General features: G+C 48.6%; 1 protein-coding gene across 4 annotated transcripts in view; it reads left to right on the top strand.

Moving 5' to 3' along the window:
• The window catches only part of ERBB4 (erb-b2 receptor tyrosine kinase 4), a 918,733-nt gene that overhangs the window by 593,908 nt on the left and 302,884 nt on the right, over positions 1 to 21,941 (top strand). The gene's annotated exons all lie outside the window — the stretch shown is intronic.

Genomic DNA, 21,941 nt, shown 5'->3' on the forward strand with positions numbered 1-21,941 from the left:
TGAACTCAAACACAGGCATTTGCCCTTCTTATACATCCTGTCCACATCCACATTCCCTTGCTCCTTCTCCCACTGTTTGAGAGACAGGAGCTTACAGTTTACACTTAGGGGTGTGCGCTTTGGCTCGGTTCGGCCGCCTCGATGACCACTGATGCCTGAAGCAGCCAGTGCCGCAGCGTAGAGATCTGCTCTGTGTGTGGCCACCAACTGGTGCACCGCCACCACCCCGCCTCTCTGTGCTCCAGCGCTTGTCTCCTACGCTCCACTTGGGGCTTCGGTGATCGCCGAGGTGGCCGAACTGAACCAAAGCACACAACCCTGTTTACACGTGTCCACCCTAGGGTTTAATGCGTTTATACAAGACCAGAAGTTACATGGCAAAAACACGATACAAAACCAGACATTACAGAGCAAAAATAAGACACAAAACCAGACATTGCAGAACAAAAACCAAGGTAGATAAACCATTTTTGCAAAACGGTTGATTTTTCCTACCCAAAATACATATAAACATTTGACCTTCAGTCTCTAGGGCAGTGGTCCCCAACCTTTTTATCACCGGGGAATGTTCAATGCTTGACAATTTTACTGATGCTCGGGGGGGAGGGTAGACTTTTGCCGAGGGATATCATCGCTGCCTGAGCCCCTGCTCCACTTGCTTTCCCTGACTTCCCACCGCCTGCTGGGGGCGCTGCCAGCAGCAGCAGCTGTGCAGTGACATGCCGAGGGGGAGCCCCAGCCATGGTGGCCGCTGGAGAGCACCAAAGGTGAGCTGGCAGCAGAGTGGCAGGGCAGCCCCCGAGGCAGCAGCTGGGGAGGAGGATGAGGAGGAGCCGTGGCCCGGTACCAACTGATCTACGGACCGCTACCGGACTCCGGACCGGGGGTTGGGGACTGCTGCTCTAGGGAACATCTATGTGTAGTCCTAGTTGTGGTTTCATCATAGCTCAGTGGGAAGGGGAGAAATGGAAAGAATCACTTCCTTAATGGACCTATGCTTGCTAGCTATTAAGCAATGTCACATGATGGGAGCAGCAAAAAAAAGCTTCTGTTACTTACCTGTAAAAGAGACAGTGAAAAGTCAGCTCTTGTTGTTACCAAAAGCCAAGTGGATTTTTTAAAAATTATTCTCATCAATAACTGATGGGGAATACCAGAAGGTTACCTCATTCTTAGCTCCCTCTCCCCAACATGAACCCACATTTTCTCCACAAGTAATTTCCCAGGACAGTAAACTGGCCTTGAGAAAATTTACACAGATGTTTATTGACACTAAGTAGTAAAAATGTTTCACACCACTGGGTTGTCACCAATATGTAGATGATAACCAGCTATTTATGTTAATGCAGTGGTCCCCAACCTTTCTGAGGTTGGGGACCGGCAGGGCATTGGGGCGCGGCCCGCGGCCCGCGCGGGCCACGCCCACACATCGCCCGCGCCCGCGCATCGGGCCACGCCCCCGCATCGGGCCGCGCCCGCGACCCGCACCCACACATCGAGCCGCGCCCACGGGCCGCCCCCCCGCATCGGGCCGCGCCCACGAGCCGCGCCCGCATGGGCGCGGCCCGGCCCCGATTCCTTCTCCCCGCCCTCCCACAGTAAGAAGCTTCCCGGGCTGCAAGCTTGCAGCCTGGGAAGTTTTTTTACTGCGGGGTGGGGGGGGGCGGGGAGAGGGAGCCGCGGCCCGGCGCCATGGCCTTCGCGGCCCGGCACCGGACCGCAGCCCGCAGGTTGGGGACCACTGTGTTAATGGACAGCCATGCATCAACCCTGCAAGAGACAGCCTGGCCAGGTGCTTGGAGGCCATGGTGGATTGGCTTGAGTGGAGTCAGCTGAAGTTGAACCCAGTGATGATGGAGGTCCTTTGGCTGGTTTGCCACATGGAGAGACACAGTTGGCTCACCTTCCGCCTCTTCAGGGAGCCCAACTAACACTGATGTCTTCTGACAGGAGCCTAGGCGTGATTCTGGATGCCTCCCTCTCAATGGAGGCTCAGATCATGAACGTTGGCCACCTGGCATTCTTCCACCTGCACCAAGCATGACAACTTGTGCCCTATATCTCCACATTGGACCTAGCCAGGGTGATCCATGCAAGAGTCACCACTAAATTAGACTTCTGCAACTCACCCTAAGCAGGGCTTCCCTTGAGACTGCTCCAGAAACTCCAGCTGGTTCAAAATGCAGCAGTGTGAGTCATCATGTGAACCCAGGGCAGGACAATCAGGGACCTGCAGGACCATAACCAGTTCCATGTGGCCTGCAAGTTAGAGCTGTTCCACCAGTCTGATGGACCGCTAAGATTTACTGGTTTCACCACTGAGGGAAGTCAATCAAATTATAAAACGTTTTACTGTTATAATATGTGATTTTATATTTTATTATGTTCTTTTATGTTGTCACAACTAGATCTAAAGCCCATTTTAATCGCGAATAAAATGGGCGCTAGATAGGCACGGCCTCCCGGCCCCGACTCCTAAAGGCTTCCGCGGCCGTGGGTCCGCAGAAGCCTTTCTCCCCCCTGCTCCGGATGGCGTAAGGCTTCACTGGGGCCGGGGCTGCAGGGCAGTGGCCTACCTGTACTCGGCGCTGGTAGGTCCTCAGCGCTGGGAGCGGCAGGGAGGCAGTTCCGCGGGCGGCGACGTGGTGCGCCGTGGAAGTGGTGGGCCAGCTGCGGCGGTGGTGTCGCATCGGAGGTGAGGGCGGCAGCGTTGCAGGCCTGGCATGGGCGGCGGCGTTGAAGCGGCGGCGCTGTGGGCGGCATTGCAGTGGCGCCGAGGGCGGCGTCCCAGCGGCGGAATGAGCGGCCGTGCTGCCTGCGGCGTCCCAGGCGCAGCGAGCGGCAGGGAAGTCAGGTCGGTCGTGGCGGAGTGCCTTGGCAGGGGTGTCCTGGGCCCAACGGCGGCAGGCAGCTGTTGGGCAGGGCGTGGCCATGGCGCTGGGGACGAAGGCCGGGGACAGGTAGGGTTTGGGGAAGCGCCATGCGGCAAGTTCGGGAGTGGGAAGGGTGCGGCCAAGGGCAGTCGGGGACGGAGGGTTGTGTTCGTCGGGCGGCGGTGTTGGGGGAGGGGGGGTGGGGTAGCAGCGAGTCCCGTTGGCGACGGAGGGCAGTCACTGGGCAGCGGGAAAGTCATTTTTCCGGAGGCCAGAGGCATGGGGCGAGCCTCCTCCCTGGCGGCCATCTGGGTAGGATGGTCGCTCGGGAGGACTGGACTCTGTGGCGCGGCATTCGGGAGATGGGCCAAGTGGACACTTGGTCCTGGAATGGCACTCGGAGGAGTGAATCAGGAGCCATTTTGCGGCTCCTGATTCGCTCCTCCAAATTTTTATCCCGGACGGAGCCTGCCCTAACTCCTCCCCAAAGCCCTTACTCGATTATTAAGTCCGCGCTGTGCCGCACCGCGCCGCAGGCGGTTTAAAGATGAGCTATATAGGAATGGTGAGTTATAAGAATAAAGATTCATTTATTTATTATGTATATATTTTGCATGCCACTGGTCTGAATTTTGCTTGGCTGAGAAGTATCCAAGGAAGCCACTCTTGGATCAACTTGCTTGGAAGCAAAGTTCTCCCATCACACTCGGTGCTCTTTAGAGACCCTATTCTAGTCCCCCCGCCCCCAGATCCAAATTATTTTCTGGGACGGGGGAGAATGAAACTGAAAGATATTAATTCCTGTCTTTCATTTCAAATTACATTGGAAAAATTGCAGCAGAGGACATTCTTCTGGAATTAATACTGTCCACCCCAAACTCTCTCTCTCTCTCTCTCTCTCTCTCTCTCTCTCTCTCTCTCTCTCTCTCTCTCTCTCAATAATACTGTGAAAGCCACCTGCATTTTCCCCTCATTGTGGACATAAATCTGATATGTAAATGTGCACACTTAAGAGGGCAATTATTAAGGAATTATAAGCACTGTGTATTCTGATTAAGAGATCACTTCAGATTAAGACATTCCATAATTATTTAGCCGTTCTGAATTAGCATGCATTGGGCAACATTTTTCAGGTGGGGGGAGGGCGAGGGAGCATTCTGAGTTCTTTTCCAAGTTGTATGTACTCTGTTTTTGCAATATTCAGTTTTATTTCTTAGATACACTAAAACCAGCACTAAAAAGCATTGGCCAGCCAAATTTAAATAATTCCAGTTCTGTTTATCGCAGTAGGGGGAGTAGAAAGCACATGTGTAATTCTCTTGTTGGAACAGATGGGACTTCACTGTGCTGGACCATGTGCAAAGACAACCAGGACAGTTTCCACACTGGAGGCTTGACGCTGGGCTGCTGGCTGGAGTTCGTGAGGGCAGGTTGCCCTGCCTCTTCCTGCTCCTGTATGAGGGAGCATTTGGTCCGGTGCACCACATCCACCCTGGATTTGTGCTCCTGCACGAGAGCCAGGGCAACGGTCCGTTTGTACAGTTGCATAGTTGTTGTGTGCCTACTTTAAAAACACAACAACAGCAACTCCTATGTCACATTAGGAGAGATTTTCAAACTCGGCTGTCCACATGGAACTCATTTTGGAAATTCCGTTGCCAGAAGAGCCTGAATTTCATTGACACTGTCCCTGTTTCCCACTGAACACAATGGAATCAGGGCGTTGGGCATCTGGTCCTGTCATTTATTTGCCGGCCGTCAGTCTTTGTTGTAGATTGACAGCAAAAAAGTGGGTCTCAATATGGAGGATTTAAGGAAAAGGCCAGCAAATATGGAGCCTCTTTTGAGACTTCTCTCATTGGAACCCCAAAGTTCACCACAGTGTTTTCTTCCCCACATGACTTTCAGGCTTCCCAAAACCCTTGACATTCATCCAGTGCACTCCAAGACAGAGTTACACCCTTTCAACCCCTCTGACATAACTCTGCTTAGGACTATTTTATTATTTCTTAAATTTTGCATCTGAATTCTAGGCCGCCCCTCTCCAAAGTTTATCAGGACAGCTTACAACCGTTTCATAAAAAAACATGTATCAGAATACAAATACAAATAAAATGTAATATCTAAATATGTGATTGCTAAATTATTTGTTTTTTACATTTCTATACTGCCCTCCCCTGAGGCTCAGGATGGTTTACATGAAACATAGAACAGAATACAGAGAAGGTGGTAGCCATGGTAATAATTACAAGAGTAATAAATGTAGAACAAATAGTGTTGTTGTTGTTGTTGTTGTTGTTAGGTGCGCATTTGTGTCCGACCCATCGCGACCCCATGGACAATAATCCTCCAGGCCTTCCTGTCCTCTACCATTCCCCGGAGTCCATTTAATTTTTCACCGACTGCTTTAGTGACTCCATCCAACCACCTCATTCTCTGTTGTCCCCTTCTTCTTTTGACCTTAATCGTTCCCAGCATTAGGCTCTTCTCCAGAGAGTCCTTCCTTCTCATGAGGTGGCCAAAGTATTTGAGTTTCATCTTCAGGATCTGGCCTTCTAAGGAACAGTCAGGGCAAGAGTCTTCTCCAGCACCAGAGTTCAAAAGCCTCAATTCTTTGATGCTCGGCCTTCCTTATGGTCCAACTTTCGCAGCCATACATTGCAACTGGTAATACCATAGCCTTGACTAAACGCACTTTTGTTGGCAGGGTGATGTATCTGCTTTTTAGGATGCTGTCTAGATTTGCCATAGCTTTCCTCTCCAGGAGCAAGTGTCTTTTAATTTCTTTGCTGCAGTCCCCATCTGCAGTGATCTTTGAGCCCAGGAAAATAAAATCTGTCACTACCTCCATTTCTTCCCCATCTGTTTGCCAGGAATTGAGAGGGCCGGATGCCATGATCTTCGTTTTCTTAATGTTGAGTTTCAAGCCAACTTTTGCACTCTCCTCCTTCACCCGCATCAACAGGCTCTTTAGTTCCTCTTCACTTTCTGCCATTAGAGTGGTATCATCTGCATATATATCTGAGGTTATTGACATTTCTCCCTGCAATCTTGATCCCAATTTGTGATGCATTCTGTACCAACTGTAATTTCTGAGTCAGGGATAAGGGAAGGCCTATGTAAAGCAAGTTACAGTAGTCTATGCTGAAGGTGAATATTGCATGGATCACTGTGACTAGGTGTTCTGGGGCCAGATAGGATACTAGTAACTTTGCCTAGTGTAGATGGAAAAATGCCTGGCAAGCTACTCTAGTGATCTGCATCTCCATGTTCAAGGAGGCATCTATGATCACCCCTAAATTCTTGATTGTCTGTACAGCCATCAAGGCAGGAGAGAGAAGCTTCCTCATCTGGTCCAAAGTTGGCATCTCCTCCAGGTGAACTGTTCTATATCCTCTGTAGATTAGTTGTAATTCCAGGAGATTTCTATCCATGACCTGGAGTCTGCCATCTCAGATGTTTATTATTATTTATTATATTTATATCCCTCCCCTCCTTGTGGCTCAGGGCAGTTTACATAGAACACAGAAATAAGTACAGTACATCAGCTTCAAATGCCATAATAGTAACAGTAATAGTAGTTTCAGCAGCTGGTAACAAAGTTCCAACAACAGTTCCATACAACAGTTGCAACATGAATGGTGACAATGTTGTCAACCGTGGTCTCATAGGATGGTTGGTTCGGGGATCAGTTCATGGGTGGGGGGAAGCTTCTGGAGTGCCAAGCAGATCTTAGACCTCATGGTGGCATTCAACATAGTTGGCCATGAGATTTTGGCTTGCCGCTTTGCCAATGTGGGGATATGGGGGGGGGCAGCTTTGCAGTGGCTGGTCCCCTTTCTCCAAGGTCACGGACAGAGGGTTGCGTTTGGGGAGGATTAATAGCATCGCTGCGAACTCCCTTGCAGAGTGCCACAGGATGCAATTTTCTCCCCAACGTTAACATCTTTAAACACCCTCTTGCCCAGCTAGTCCAAGAGTTTGGGCAATACGCCGATGACTCCCAGGTCTACCTCCTGATGAACAGCCGCCCAGATTCACTCCCAAGTCATCTGCCAGCTGCCTAGAAGCAGCAGCAGGATGGATCACGCAGAATCACCTAGGAAAGGCCCACGTTAGGAAATGCACTTACCCTGCCTGAATGGTGTACAGCTTATGATAGTGCACGAAGCCAGGAATTTGGGTATGATCTTTGATGTCTCACTTTCATGATCTGCGCCTCCATTGTATGCCTCCAAAGGCATTTTTCCACCTTTGCCAAGCCAAACTACTCGTGTCTTACCTGGCCCCAGAGTACCTAGCCACCGTGATCCATATGACTGTCACCTCTAGGCTGGCCTTCTATAACTCGCTCTACGTGGGCCTACCCTGATCCTTGACCCAGAAATTGCAACTCATCCAGGACACCACTGTCCAGGTAATCACAGGAACATCTTGGAGAGTTCAAATTCGGCCTCTGCTTCAGCAGCTGCACTGGCTTCCAATTAAATTCCAGATCAAGATGAAGGCATGGGTATTCACCTTTAAGGGCATCCATGGTCTGAGATCATGATCATGGCATCCGGCCCGCTCAATTCCTGGCAAATAGATGGGGAAGAAATGGAGATAGTGACAGATTTTATTTTCCTGGGATCCAAGATCACTGCAGATGGGGACTGCAACAAAGACATTAAAAGACGCTTGCTCCTGGGGAGGAAAGCTATGGCAAATCTAAAAAGCAGAGACATCACCCTGCCAACAAAAGTGTGTCTAGTCAAGGCTATGGTCTTCCCAGTTGCAATGTATGGCTGTGAAAGTTGGACAATAAGGAAGGCCGAGCATCAAAGAATTGAGGCTTTTGAACTCTGGTGGTGGAGAAGACTCTTGCAAGTCCCTTGGACCGCAAGGCGAACAAACCGGTCAGTCCTAGAGAAGATCAGCCCTGCCTGCTCCTTAGAAGGCCAGATCCTGAAGATGAAACTCAAATACTTTGGCCCCCTCATGAGAAGGAAGGACTCCCTGGAGAAGAGCCTAATGCTGGGAGCGATCGAGGGCAAAAGAAGAAGGGGACGACAGAGAATGAGGTGGCTGGATGGAGTCACTGAAGCAGTCGATGCAAACTTAAATGGACTCCGGGGAATGGTAGAGGTAGAGCTATAGTGCTCCGCTCTGCAAACACCAACCAGCTGGTAGTCCCTGGCCCCAAGGAAGTACATCTGGCCTCAACCAGGGCCAGGACATTTTCAGTTCTGGCCCCTACTTGGTGGAACGAGCTCCCGGTGGAGATCCAAGCCCTCACAGAACTGATACAGTTCTACGGGGCTTGCAAGATGGAGCTCTTCCACCAAGCTTTTGGTTAGGGACAGTGATCCAATTTAACAGGCCCCCCCTTTAAAAAAAAACAAAACTCCCATGTTTAAATATCAGTCTGGCAACAGATCTATTCAAAGGAACAGCAATAGAAAAACTAGCTGTAATTGATGTTGCTGTTAGTTAAAGATGGTTTTAAATGGTTTTAATGTATTATTTTACTTACGTATTGTTTTATAGATGCTGTGCACCACTCTGAGCCAGTCCACTGGGAGGGTGGCATATACATGAAATAAACAAGCAAACCAATAAACAAACAAACAAACAGGGATAGCCATACACGGATCAGATCCAGCAGCATCAGAGGCAGTGCCCAGAGAACGGAGTGGGAAATCCAATTGGGGGAAGATCTCAATTAAATGCCGGGCAGTACACTATTGTTTTAAAAGAGAAGATTGTAAAAAGAAAAGTGTAGTCGATAAGGGCAGCAAGACGGGAGGAGGAACTGGTGAACTGCCAAAGAAAAAGCTGATCCAGCAGAGCTACGGATCAATGACGGAGAGCTCTAGTGTTTAACTAAACATTGACATCTTTAATTAAAATCCTTGTATTCTGCTAATAACTTCACGTGTTCAAAAGGCTTTCTTATTGATTTCAGCGATTTCCCATTCTGACCCCCCCCCCCCCTTTTGGGTAGATTTACTATTCCCTGTAATGGAGAATTAAAGGAAACATTTACAGTGATTAATTACACACAACTGTGCAACCAAACAAGGCCATTCCGCCGTTTCTTGCACTTTCCGTAAATTCAACTGTCAGCCAATAACAAAGTACAGTAAACATGCGGGGAAAGAAATTACAGTTTTCTGCTGCCGTTCCTTTCTAGGAAATATGTGAACACATAAGAGCACACGTAGTATGTGGAGCCACAAAGAGCAAGTTCTTACTTTCTTATTTTCCTTTCCACATCTCCTATGACCAGAAGATCCTGGGAAATGACTAAAAGAATAATATGCCATTTACTAAAGTGAAATATGCTATACTGAAATTCGGTGATTAAGTGGGTTATATTCAGGCATCAGATAGAGAATATTATTCCCCTGAAATTTATTAAATAAAGACTGAGTGTGTTAAAAGTGGTGAGATCCAAAATTTGGCCCTATAATATTTCAGAGGAGATGGCAGTAAGGCAAGCTAAAGCAAAAACCCTAACAAGGTGTGAGCGTGTGCGGGGGGGGGGGGATTAGGTGTCTCATTTATAATGGTAGCATCCAAGGAGGTAAAATATCATAGGACTGACTCCAGCAGACTCTGTTAGAGTGAATCATTCCACACACATTGGATCCCTTCCAGTGGCTGAGGCTGGTTTCATTGCCCTGCTGCAGCAAATGCCCTTGTCCACTCATGGGAAGGAGGTGAGCTGAAATTCCAGGGGGTCCTCAGGTCCCACCCACAGGCTGGCATCCCTAGGAGAAGCTGAGCATGGAGTGGCCCATTTGGGTCGAGGCAGATGTCAACATTTGAGAGGGGGCTGGAAGAAAGGAGTGGAGAATTGTGAAAATTGTTTTGCAGTCTATGGTAGTTGAAGGCCTGCTGCATTCTTGCTGGAGTGGAGAAGAACTGGCTATGTGACGTGGCACTCCTCCTGCTTAGCCTCGTAATCTGTCTGAGGCCCACCTGGGGAGATGGTCTGGTTAAAAAAGCCACTGCTTAATGAATAAATTGCCTCTAGGGACCCTGTTCATTCATCCTTAGGCCTGAATATTGAGCGGGCGCAAGGGAAACACGCTCCTGGTGCTGCTACAGCAGCTGGGTGGGCAGGCGTGGTGCACAAAGCGACACGCAGAGGGGATGGGGGGGGGCAGGCTCATGACACCCTTATAAGGGCACCACATGCAGGAGCCCAGCTCTCTTTTCCCCCGGGGCAGCCGAGCTTCCCACCCACCCACCCTGTTATAGGCCCATTATGCATGGGCCATAAGGCCCGCGCTGGCAGCAGCACTGCTTTAGTTAAAATCACCGAGAACGTACGCTGCCACTGCAAGCGCGAGCTTTGGAAGACCCGCGTTAAGATAACACGGGATCTTCCAGAGCTTCCCGGGCTGCAGCGGCCCAGCGCTGTGCATAATCGGCAGCACCGGGCCTGTCGGGCCGCCTAGCCTCGACCTGCAGTATCCCCTAAGGGACACCACGTGCCCCTGTGGGTTCCGTGATGACACGACCCCCTGCCCCCCCCGCTCCCCCCGGCCCCTCCTCACCTCCCCTGGCTGCGCCGCTGCACTTATCTCGGACGGGCCTCCTAGCCCCGGCGTAAAGTGCAACCCAGCATGCCCCGCTCCCATGTGTTTATGGGAAATGGTGGGGCATTGTGCCCTGCCACAATGGCATGGCTCCAGCGCGCGGAAGCTGGCACCGTGCATAAAAGGCCATATACTGGTTGTGTTGAGTTATTTCAGATACAGTTAGATTGGCCTGGGGTGGCAGGCTTTCTTGTATGAATTCGTCACAGCTGAGGGGCGTTTTCTTCATGGGATGGAGCCTATTTTGGGGGGAGTTCGGTCGGGGGTATTGAACTCCCCATGGTTAAGGGCCCCCAAAAGGAATGGGAAGGCGACTGTAAGCCGCTTTGAGCCCCCTTCGGGTAGGGAAAAGGTGGCACTGATTTCTCACACTGAATGGGAGGATAACTTGCATTTCTGCAGTCTCCCTTTCTAGCCTGTTCTTGAAGTTCCCTTATTGAATGTCCAGGAAGGCTGAAGTGTTCCCCTACAGGTTTTTCAATTTTGTGGCTTTTGATGTCAGACATGTCCATTAATTCTTTGGTGGAGGGTTTGACCTGTTTGCCCTATATATAGAACAGAGGGACATTATTGGCACTTGATGGATAGTCTTTGGTTGTTGAGACTGTTTGAAGTCTTCCCAAGTTAAACGGGCTTTGATTCTTGCCTCAGTTTCGGCAATGTCCCTCTACAAACATCCCTCATGGCCAGAAAACGCTTTCTAATATTTTTAGTGGAACTTCCTTCCCATAATTGAGCTCATTGCTCCTAGTCCTCGGCTGCAGTTAAAAAAAAAAACATCTGCTGGCAATGCGATGTGGCAGTAAACAATGCTAGTGCAGTCTTGGGCTGAATCAACAGAGGCATCACATTGAAATTTCAAGATGTCCTTGGTCCCCCTGTGTACCACAGTGGTCGGACCCCACCTGGAGTCCTGTGTGCCATTCTGGAGGCCTCACTTTAAAAAGGACATAGACAAAATGGAGAGAGTGCAGAGGAGAGCAACAAGGATGATCCAGGGCCTGGGGACCAAGCCCTACGAGAAAAGACTGAGGGACATGGGAATGTTCACCCTGGAGAAGGAGGCTGAGAGTGCTCTCTTTAAGTACTTGAAAGATTGTCACTTGGAGGACGGCAGGGAGTGGTTCCTCTTGGCAGCAGAGGATAAGACCCACAGGATTGGCTTTAAACTATATGTAGACCGGTATCAAAGTGGGGCAATATCCAAAAACATGGCAAAAGTTAATTCATAGGATTGCCAAGTGTTGGACATGACTGAATGCCTAACATCACCATCAGAACAATATCGGCTAGATACTTGGGGGGGGGGGGTGTCACAGTCAGAGTTATTCAGAAGTGGAATGGGCTGCCTAAGGAGGTGGTGAGCTCTCTCACTGACAGTCTTCAAGTAGTGGCTGGAAAGATCCTTATACTGGATGCTTGTGGCTGCTCCTGCATTGAGCAGGGGGTGGGACAGAATGGCCTGTATGGCCCCTTCCCACTCTATGATTGTATGAGTCTAGTTCAGCAGTGGAACGGGCTACCTCAGGAGGTGGGGAGCTCCCACTCACTGGCTGTCTTCAAGCAGCGGCTGGACAGATCCTTATCTTGGATGCTTTAGGCTGATCCTGCATTGAGCAGGGGGTTCATCTAGGTGGCCTATATGGCTCCTTCCAATTTACTAACCAACAGGCAAGAGTTGGTGGATGAGGTGAAGGAGGTGGGGACCCTAGGGGGAAGTGACCATGTCCTCATAGAATTCCTTTTGAAATGGGGAGCCAAGGGAGCTTGTAGCCAGACGCGGATGTTGGATTTTCGTAGGGCAAACTTTAATAAACTCAGAGACATGATGAGTGCCATACCATGGACGAGAATGCTGGAAGGGAAGGGAGCATGTGAAGGGTGGGCGCTACTCAAACAAGAGCTATTGCATGCTCAATCAATGACTATCACAGATAGACGAAAACACTGCAGGAGCTCTGAGAAGCCTATTTGGATGAACAGAGAACTTCAAGAGGAACTAAGAAAGAAAAGGAAAATGTTCAGGAAATGGAGGGAAGGACAGCGCTCTAAAGAAGAGTACCTACAGGTTACTAGGCACTGTAGATCAATCATCAGAAAGGCCAAAGCTGAGAGTGAGCTAAGATTGGCCAGGGAAGCCTATTGTAACAAGAAAAGATTTTTCAGTTATGTGAGGAGCAAACGTAAAGTAAAGGAGGCAATAGGCCCACTGTTGGGTGCGGATGGACAAACTCTAACGGAAGATGCAGAGAAAGCAGAAAGGCTTAGTGCCTATTTTACATCTGTTTTTTCCCACAGGTCAAAGTGTTTAGGCACATCTAGAGATGGCCATAGCCAAAGGATAGTGTCTGGGTGGCAGGTTAACATGTAGAGAGGTTGTCGAGAGGCATTTAGCTGCACTGGATGAGTTCAAATCCCCTGGTCCGGATGAAATGCACCCGAGAGTGCTCAAAGAACTTTCCAGAGAACTTGCACAGCCCTTGTCCATCATCTTCGGAACCTCTTTAAGGACTGGAGATGTCCCGGAGGACTGGAAGAGAGCAAACGTTATTCCGATCTTCAAAAAAGGGAGGAAGGATGACGCGGGAAACTACAGACCAGTGAGTCTGACCTCTGTTGTGGGGAAGATAATGGAGCAGATATTAAAGGGAGCGATCTGCAAACATCTGGAGGACAATTTGGTGATCCAAGGAAGTCAGCATGGATTTGTCTCCAACAGGTCCTGCCAGACCAACCTAGTTTCCTTTTTTGACCAAATAACAGGTTTGCTGGATCGGGGAAATTCGGTTGATGTCATTTACTTGGATTTTAGTAAAGCTTTTGACAAGGTTCCCCATGATGTTCTGATGGATAAGTTGAAGGACTGCAATCTGGATTTTCAGATAGTTAGGTGGATAGGGAATTGGTTAGAGAACCGCACTCAAAGAGTTGTTGTCAATGGTGTTTCATCAGACTGGAGAGAGGTGAGTAGCGGGGTACCTCAGGGCTTGGTGCTCGGCCCGGTACTTTTTAACATATTTATTAATGATCTAGATGAGGGGGTGGAGGGACTACTCATCAAGTTTGCAGATGACACCAAATTGGGAGGACTGGCAAATACTCCGGAAGATAGAGTTCAACGAGATCTGAACACAATGGAAAAATGGGCAAATGAGAACAAGATGCAATTTAATAAAGATAAGTGTAAAGTTCTGCATCTGGGTCAGAAAAATGAAAAGCATGCCTACTGGATGGGGGATATGCTTCTAGGTAACACTGTGTGTGAACGAGACCTTGGGGTACTTGTGGATTGTAAACTAAACATGAGCAGGCAGTGTGATGCAGCGGTAAAAAAGGCAAATGCCATTTTGGGGTTTATCAACAGAGGCATCACATCAAAATCACAAGATGTCATAGTCCCATTGTATACGGCACTGGTCAGACCACACCTGGAGTACTGTGTGCAGTTCTGGAGGCCTCACTTCAAGAAGGACGTAGATAAAATTGAAAGGGTACAGAGGAGAGCGACGAAGATGATCTGGGGCCAAGGGACCAAGCCCTATGAAGATAGGTTGAGGGACTTGGGAATGTTCAGCCTGGAGAAATGAAGGTTGAGAGGGGACATGATTGGCCAGCCCTCTTTAAGTATTTGAAAGGTTGTCACTTGGAGGAGGGCAGGATGCTGTTTCCGTTGGCTGCAGAGGAGAGGACACGCAGTAATGGGTTTAAACTTCAAGTACAACGATATAGGCTAGATATCAGGAAATATTTTTTCACAGTCAGAGTAGTTCAGCAGTGGAATAGGCTGCCTAAGGAGGTGGTGAGCTCCCCCTCACTGGCAGTCTTCAAGCAAAGGTTGGATACGCACTTTTCTTGGATGCTTTAGGATGCTTAGGGCTAATCCTGTGTTGAGCAGGGGGTTGGACTAGATGGCCTGTATGGCCCCTTCCAACTCTATGATTCTATGATTCTATGATTCTATGATGATTCTGTGAGTTCATGATACAAGCTGGCCCCCTATTCAGCATGCCTACCAATATGGGATTGAGTGGTATTGAAACTTCCCTTGCTGTAGATCCTAGGTTCCTAGCAATATAGCCTAATATCGCATTAGCCTTCTTAGCTGCCATAACACACCGTTGGCTCATATTCATCTCATTGTCCACCAGAACTCCTAAGCCCCTTTCACATGTACTACTATCAAGCTGGCCTCTTCAGTCATAACCAGCACCATATACTCCACTTGGAACTTGTTTCCAAATAGTCAATGTGTTCCCATTGACCGGAGGCTGACCACACTTGGGATCTGGCATTCTGGGCCAGCTGCAGATTCTGCAGTGTCTCCAACGGTAGCCCAACATTGAGCATTTTATAGTGTTCTAGCAGCAAGGCTACGAAAGCATGGATCAGTGAATCCAGTGGGTTGTTCAATGCAAAATTGTGTGTTGGCCAAGCCTCATTAGGGATTTGCAGTGGTGTGCAAGCTCAACATGCAGCAGCAATCATCTATGATAAAAGTTTGCGTTGTGTTCTTGAACACGAAGCTGCATTTTCCATCAGCAAAGCAAAATCCAGCCCTCCACGAACTTTTTCCAATTTCTTACTGCATGCTTAAAAAAAAATGTCTTTTATAGTCTCCCCCCCCCCTGCCATAATGAATCATTGAGGAGTGAATCATATTTAAATTGGATGTAGAGTTCAGGAGGTTCCATTTAATGATTACCTTGAAGAGAGCAGTCTGGTTGTTGACTGCTCATTTCTGAATCACCAGCCACCCTGGGAATTCAGGGCGCTGCAGTGTTTAACCTGAGCACGCCACTTTTGCATATTTTATGAATAGGGGCCAACAGCCCTCGCACTTCTAATAGCAGGGTGGCTAATTAATGGAATATCATATCATGCTCCCGGTTTGATTTGGGTGCTGAGTTTGGTTTTGTTTACGGACTCAGAAAGAGAGCATTTTTAATCAGCACTCCTGCCGGATTGGGTCCTGCGAGAGTCACCGGCTCAAGGTTGAGAAGTTACTGGAGATTTCGGGTAGAATCTGGGAAGGGGGGAAATGCAGGAGGGGAGTAGCCCTAGAGTTGCCAACTTTGGATTGGGGAGTGTAATGGCCACAGAGACCCCACTCCAAACCAGCCATTTTCTGCAGGGAAAGCAATCTCTGTACTCTGGAGAATGGTTGTAATCCCAGGAGATCCCCAGCACCCACCTGGAGGCTGGCAAGAATAGGACCATCCCAGTAGGAAGGCAGGTGTGGATAGGGAGAAAATGGATGGTAAATTAAGAGTCCAGAGCACGGTGAAAATTTCACCCACTTCAATGCTCTCATTCCTTTCCAAAATCGGGCTAACTCTCCAAGCCACACAGAAAGGCTATTTATGCAATTGCTGTCGGAGACCTACGGTCAGACTGTTTATTTAGAGAGCTAGTTTGGTGTAGCGGTTAGGAGTGAGGACTTCTAATTTGGCGAGCTGGGTTTGATTCCCTGCTCCTCCATGTGCAGCCAGCTGGGTGACCTTGGGCTCCCCACAGCACTGATAAAGCTGTTCAAGCAGTGATATCAGGGCTCTCTCAGCCTCCCCTCCCTCACAGGGTGTCTGTTGTGGGGAGAGGAAAGGGAAGGTGAATGTAAGCCACTTTGAGACTCCTTCAGGTAGAGAAAAGCGGCATGTAAGAACGAACTCTTATTCTTCTTCTAAGGTATTACATGGAAAACACTGTTTCCAGGGTCAGATCTTGGTTTATAAGTTACAAAATACAGCAGTGGAAATGACGGGAGATGTCAGGAGGTGGGCTTACCCATGACTCACTTGCACATTCTTCATACTTTTGGTACCTGACCTACAGTTAGGGAACATTGCTCTAAAAAATTCCAGAATCCCCTCCTCAATTCATCCAACATGGATCTAGGGGAAGAACTCTAGAAATCTCAATTGCTAGAGTTATCCTCAACTAAGCATGTCCTTCCTTCCTCATTCTTATACCCTGATAAGCATGAGCTAAAGTATAATGCTTTTTCCATTGTTGCAAAGAGGAAATAACTCCAATTTTAGAAAAAAGAAAATTTTATCTTTAAGCATAGAAGCAATCTGTGAGTGCACAGCAAAAGACGACAGCATCTGAGCAAAGAGAAAATGAAATTGGTAGAACTGCAGCCTTTCTGCGATACTTAAGAGATAGGTGGAAATATTTTAATAGTTCCAGGTTTGCATTTCAAACTCTGTTCATGGCAGATTACTTTCTTCCCCATCTGTCTGGTCACCTCTTCTCCTCCAATATGGTCTAGCAATAAGATACTTGTTACCCAGTCTGCAAGCACTGCTTTGTGGTTCCTCTAAGCCAGGGGTAGTCAACCTGTGGCCCTCCAGATGTTCATGGACGACAATTCCCATGAGCCCCTGCCAGCGTTTGCTGGCAGGGGCTCATGGGAATTGTCGTCCATGCACATCTGGAGGACTACAGGTTGACTACCCCTGTTTAAGCCACATACATAACACTCCTCCCCCCTTAAGTATGTTTCTACCAAATGGCAGAAGTCCTGCAGGTACTGAGGCCATGTCTGGATCCACTGAGAGCACCACCGTTCCAGAGGAGTTGGGGTTGCCGGGGGGAAACATGATGCTCAGTTGCTGCGGCTGTCGGCATGACGGTCTTGGTTGCTGTATCTGGCTTTGAAGATTCTGTCCCAGGGAAAGTTATTTGTAGCTCTTGTTGCAGGCCCCTGGGCTTCCGATCTGGACCTCTGCAACCAACAAGCAAGAGTTCCTGCTGGCTGGCAATTGGCATCTGAGCCACATGCTGGCATAAGGTGCAACTGTCTGGAGACTGTACCTAGTATGATCCTGGCCCTGTGGCCTGGGTGACTAATGCAGGAACCCAGCCAGGATCACTCACATAATTGCAGACGATCTTCAGGCGTGAAGGAGTGGCGTAGGGGCCAATCTGATGTGAGACTGGAATGGATCTGATCCAGGGCTGTCGCCAGCCAGCCAGCCAGCGGCCCATTAACAGTTTGGCTGAGGTCCAGCTTGTTGAAGAGCTGGGTGCGATGTGTTGGCAGAGCAGAAAATCCTAGAGCCTCTGTGACTGCTCACCCTGGAGGACTCTGGCCAGACTTCCTTTGTAGTCCGGACCATCTGCTTGGTTTGATGGTTGGTCGAAGGGGGGAATAATGCTGAGGTGACAGGCTGTCACCGCCAGGACAGGGCCAGGCACTATACCCAATCCTATGCCTGAGACAGCGTTATTTTTATGATGGAGAAAGGGATTGTGCGTGACATATACTTCCTCCTTCTGAATAAAAATCCCTTCTTCTTTCTTCTGCTGGTCCGTTTACGCACTGGAGGTTTCATGCCGGGCTGCAGGCTGGAATTTTAGTTGTGGCAGGTTGCCCCACCTCTTCCTGCACCCACACGGGGGAACATTTGGCCCGGTGCACCCCATCCGCCTCCGATTTGTGCTCCTGCATGGGAGCTGGGTCAGTGAAGTTCCCAGTGCATAAACGGTCCTAGCTTTTTGTGTCTTCCCCCTTCAGGGCTTCATTGTCTTTGTTCCACCTGTTACATGATCACTGGCGTTTTTATATGGACTATATTAGCAACTAGTTTTTATGATATAGGTGAATAACTGGAAACTGAAATATTTACTGTACTTCTGCCAATTTCTATTTTCAATAAGCAAAATTTTAGCGCACGAAAAAACAAAACCACAGGGGAAGCCCAAGGACTTTCAGAGGGTACCACCAGCCCAAGGCTGAACATATCTTTCATCTCCTGCTCTATGATGATCGCTAAGGTGAAAGTGCTATAGGTTTTGAATCACCTGTTTCAATTCTGCGCATCATTAAGTTCAGTTTTCTGGGGAAATTGGGAAAAAATGGACTGATATTCTGTTAACACAGTTTGTATTTGTCCCTCTTGCTCCCTGGATAGGGTTGAGTCTAAGCACAGTCTATGCATTGTTCTCCCTTTAGTAGTTTGCCCCCAAATCTTCTCTGGTCTCCTCATTAGTTATAAAAACCAAATTACCGTATATACTCACATATAAGCCAACCTGCATATAAGCCAAGGCACCTAATTTTACCACAAAATCTGGGCAAACTTATTGACTTGCATATAAGCCGAGGGTGGGAAATGCTCCATCATCACAGGCTTTCCCATCCAGCCTCCACCCCCCCCCAACAAATACAGAAAAGTCAAGGGGATGAATAGCTGCTGGTGTTTGTACCCCGCTTTTCACTAACCAAAGGAGTCTCAAAACGTCTTACAATTGCCTTCCATTCTTCTCTTGATGCCAGACACCCTTAGAGAGCTCTGACAGAACTGTTCTGTGAGAACAGCTCTGGCAGGAGAACCAAACAGTGTCCCCCAGGCCAGCAAACCAGAGTAGAACAACAGTACCCGAAGTTGGCAACATACTACAAGTAAAACAGCTACTAAAATGGGAGAATGGACAACTCTACCAACAACTGCAGTGCCCCCCCCAGAACAAAACACTGAAATAAAGAACTGTAATAAAGAACACAACCCCAAGAAGAAAAGGCAAACAATGTTGCTCCTCAGATAAAAGAAGAAACACTAGGAGAAAGAAACCGTAAATCCCAAAGCACCCCCGAAACCCACCCCACCCCAACCACAGAAACCAAAATAATAGTTTGGAAGAAACATTGAAAAAGGCAATGCAACAATTAGCTGGCTGGAGCAGGCTTTTATTTCAATTACCGTATATACCCGCGTATAAGCCAAGGAGGGCTTTTTCAGTGTGGAAAAAGGTGCTGAAAAACTAGGCTTATCTGTGAGCATATAGGGCAGTGGTCCCCAACCTTTTTATCACCGGGGACCACTCAACGCCGGGGACCACTCAACGCCTTTTACTGAGGCCCGGTGGGGGGGGGGGGTAGTTTACTCCTCTACTCTCAACCACTGCCCTAACACTCTCTGATCGCTATGGTAGTTTAAACATCCCTTCAAAATAAGATACAGACACGCCACAACAATGAAGTGTGTTGTGAAGGGCTGGGGGGGATGAAGTAAAGGGCCGGGGGGGGGGGGGAGAAGGCATCCTTCGGGGCCCACCTCCAATTTGTCGAAGGACCACATGTGGTCCACGGCCCACAGGTTGGGGATCGATAATATAGGGTACTCCTATCACTATAGGGCTTTAAGATATTAACATGAAATAATTTGCACTGCCCCCTGCTGGATTTACATTTATTACATAGATTGCATTGACTCACAACGGTGTAAGGACCTTCCCAGGTGACTTCCAGCCTATGTTTCATCTGGACCTTAACACAAGGACTTGGTCTCCTGGCTGGAATTGTCTTTCTCTGGCCTTCGCATTGGAGCAAGTATTTTGTCTCTCTTGGGCATGTTGTACATTCTCTGCAGGTGTAGCCTGTAGTTCTTGTTGATTTTCATAGAATCACAGTGATGGAAGGGACCTCCAGGGTCATCTAGTCCAACCCACTGCACAGGCTTCCTGCAACTTCCTACAACTTCCTACAACTTCCTGCTCACCCACAGTGACCCCAATTTTATGCCCAAGTGATCCCTCCCCCCACCTCCAGAATCAGACTGACCTGGAGGAAATTCACCTGCCATCCCACAGTGTCAATCAGCAATTCCCTGGGTATGCAAGGAAGGGCCACAAGAGGCAAACACTGGGACATCCCTTCCTGCCCACCCACTCACAATCTGGCCAAGTTCATAAAATCAGCCTTTCTGTCACATGACTACCTAGCCTCTGTTTTAAAACTTCCAAAGATGGAGAACCCACCACCTCCTGAGGAAGCCTGTTCTACTGAGGAACCACTCTGTCAGGAACTTCTTCCAGATATTTAGCTGAAAATTCTTTTGAATTAATGTCAACCCATTGGTTCTGGCTTAACCCCCTGGGGCAACAGAAAACATCTCTACTCCTTCTTCTCTATGACAACCTTTGAGTATTTGAAGGTGGTTATCATATCACCTCTTAGGCCCATTATGCCATAATGCCCACACTGGCGGCAGCAGAGCTTTGGGGAAAATCCCTGATAATACTTGCCGCTGCTGCCAGCGCAAGCACGTCCAGGCCCAGGGCTACGGAAGGCCTGCACTAAGGAAATGCGAGAATTTCCACAGCTTCCTGGGTATGCCGGGGGCCGGCAGGGGATGAGGCGGGCCAGCGCTGTGCATAATCGCCCTGTAGGGACACCGCACGCCCCTGCAGGCTCTGTGGAGCCACAGAGCTGGCATGGGCGACCTCCTGCCTCCACCTGCCCCCCTCGGCCAAGATCTCTCACCATCTCTTTTGGGAACCCTAGCCTTGTAAAGATGGACATCAAAGCCTCTGCCACTGTCTTGGTCATAATGTCTCGCAAAGGCACAGCTTTTTGGATATTCCGTGGTGTGATCTACCAGTGTTAAAATATATTTATTGCTACATCTGGTAGTCCTTGAGATTGGACCAACAACGTCCACTCCAACTTGTGCAAAAGGTTCAGTTACTAGGGGGACTGGTTGTAGAGGTCATCTGGTCTTATCTCCTGTCTTTCCTACTAGCTGACAGTCAGGACAGGACATGCAAAAGTTTGTAACATCCTTGCCCATGTTTGGCCAATAAATCCTGGTCTTCAGGTGATCCCTTGTTTTATCTGTCCCTAGACAAGATGTGCTGCCAATGGGATTTCATGGGATAAATGAAGTATTTGCAGCCTGTACTTGCTTGGGATGACTAACTGATTCCTCTTCTCCCATGCTGCTTTCTTCTTCTTCATAATGACTCTGCATCATCTCTGGTCTTACACTTGGTAACCGCATGGTCGTTCTATTGAGACTTCTTCAGCTGAAGACGTTGCTTTCTCCCACAATTCTTTCAAAGTCTCATCTCCACGTTGATCTAATACAAACTGCTTGGCTGGGAGATTTAATAGGACAGTTTCTGCTTCCTCCACAGGCAGTGCCTGACTTGGCTGCAGGTTACCCTCAGTTGTCATGGTAACCCCCGAAAACTCTGACCTAGCAGTAATGTTCTCGGAGGCCTGTAATTTGGATTGACTCCTCGTAATGGCTTTCACGGATTTAACTTGTGCAGCCAAATCATTACCCAGTAGCATGGGTATGTCTAAGCCTTCCCATATTCCACACCATGCAAGTTCCTTGGCACCCTTTATATTTAATAGGGACTTCTGCCAGCTGTACCTCAAAGGCCGGACCACAGATCCCTTTTATTTTATAAGTCTTGCCTGGTAAATATTGTTTTTCAAGGACTAATTTTGTTTTAATAAGGGTAACCTCTGCTCCGGTGTCTCGCCAGCCAACCACCTCTTCGTCATTATCTTCCAGGGTTTCCATATAATCCATTTTTAGATCTTCCTGCACTTTCCAGAGCTTTAAATCATTGTGGTTGTCCTTGCCCTTGCCCAGGTACAGGGCTCTGTGTGGGGTTTTGATCTTCTTCCTCCCTGTTAAGAAGATTAATTGTCTTGACTGAGGTGCGTGGTTTTTCTTTCTGGTGC

The sequence above is a fragment of the Paroedura picta genome, chromosome 2, assembly GCF_049243985.1.
Source record: "Paroedura picta isolate Pp20150507F chromosome 2, Ppicta_v3.0, whole genome shotgun sequence".
NCBI classification, from domain to species: Eukaryota; Metazoa; Chordata; class Lepidosauria; order Squamata; family Gekkonidae; genus Paroedura; species Paroedura picta.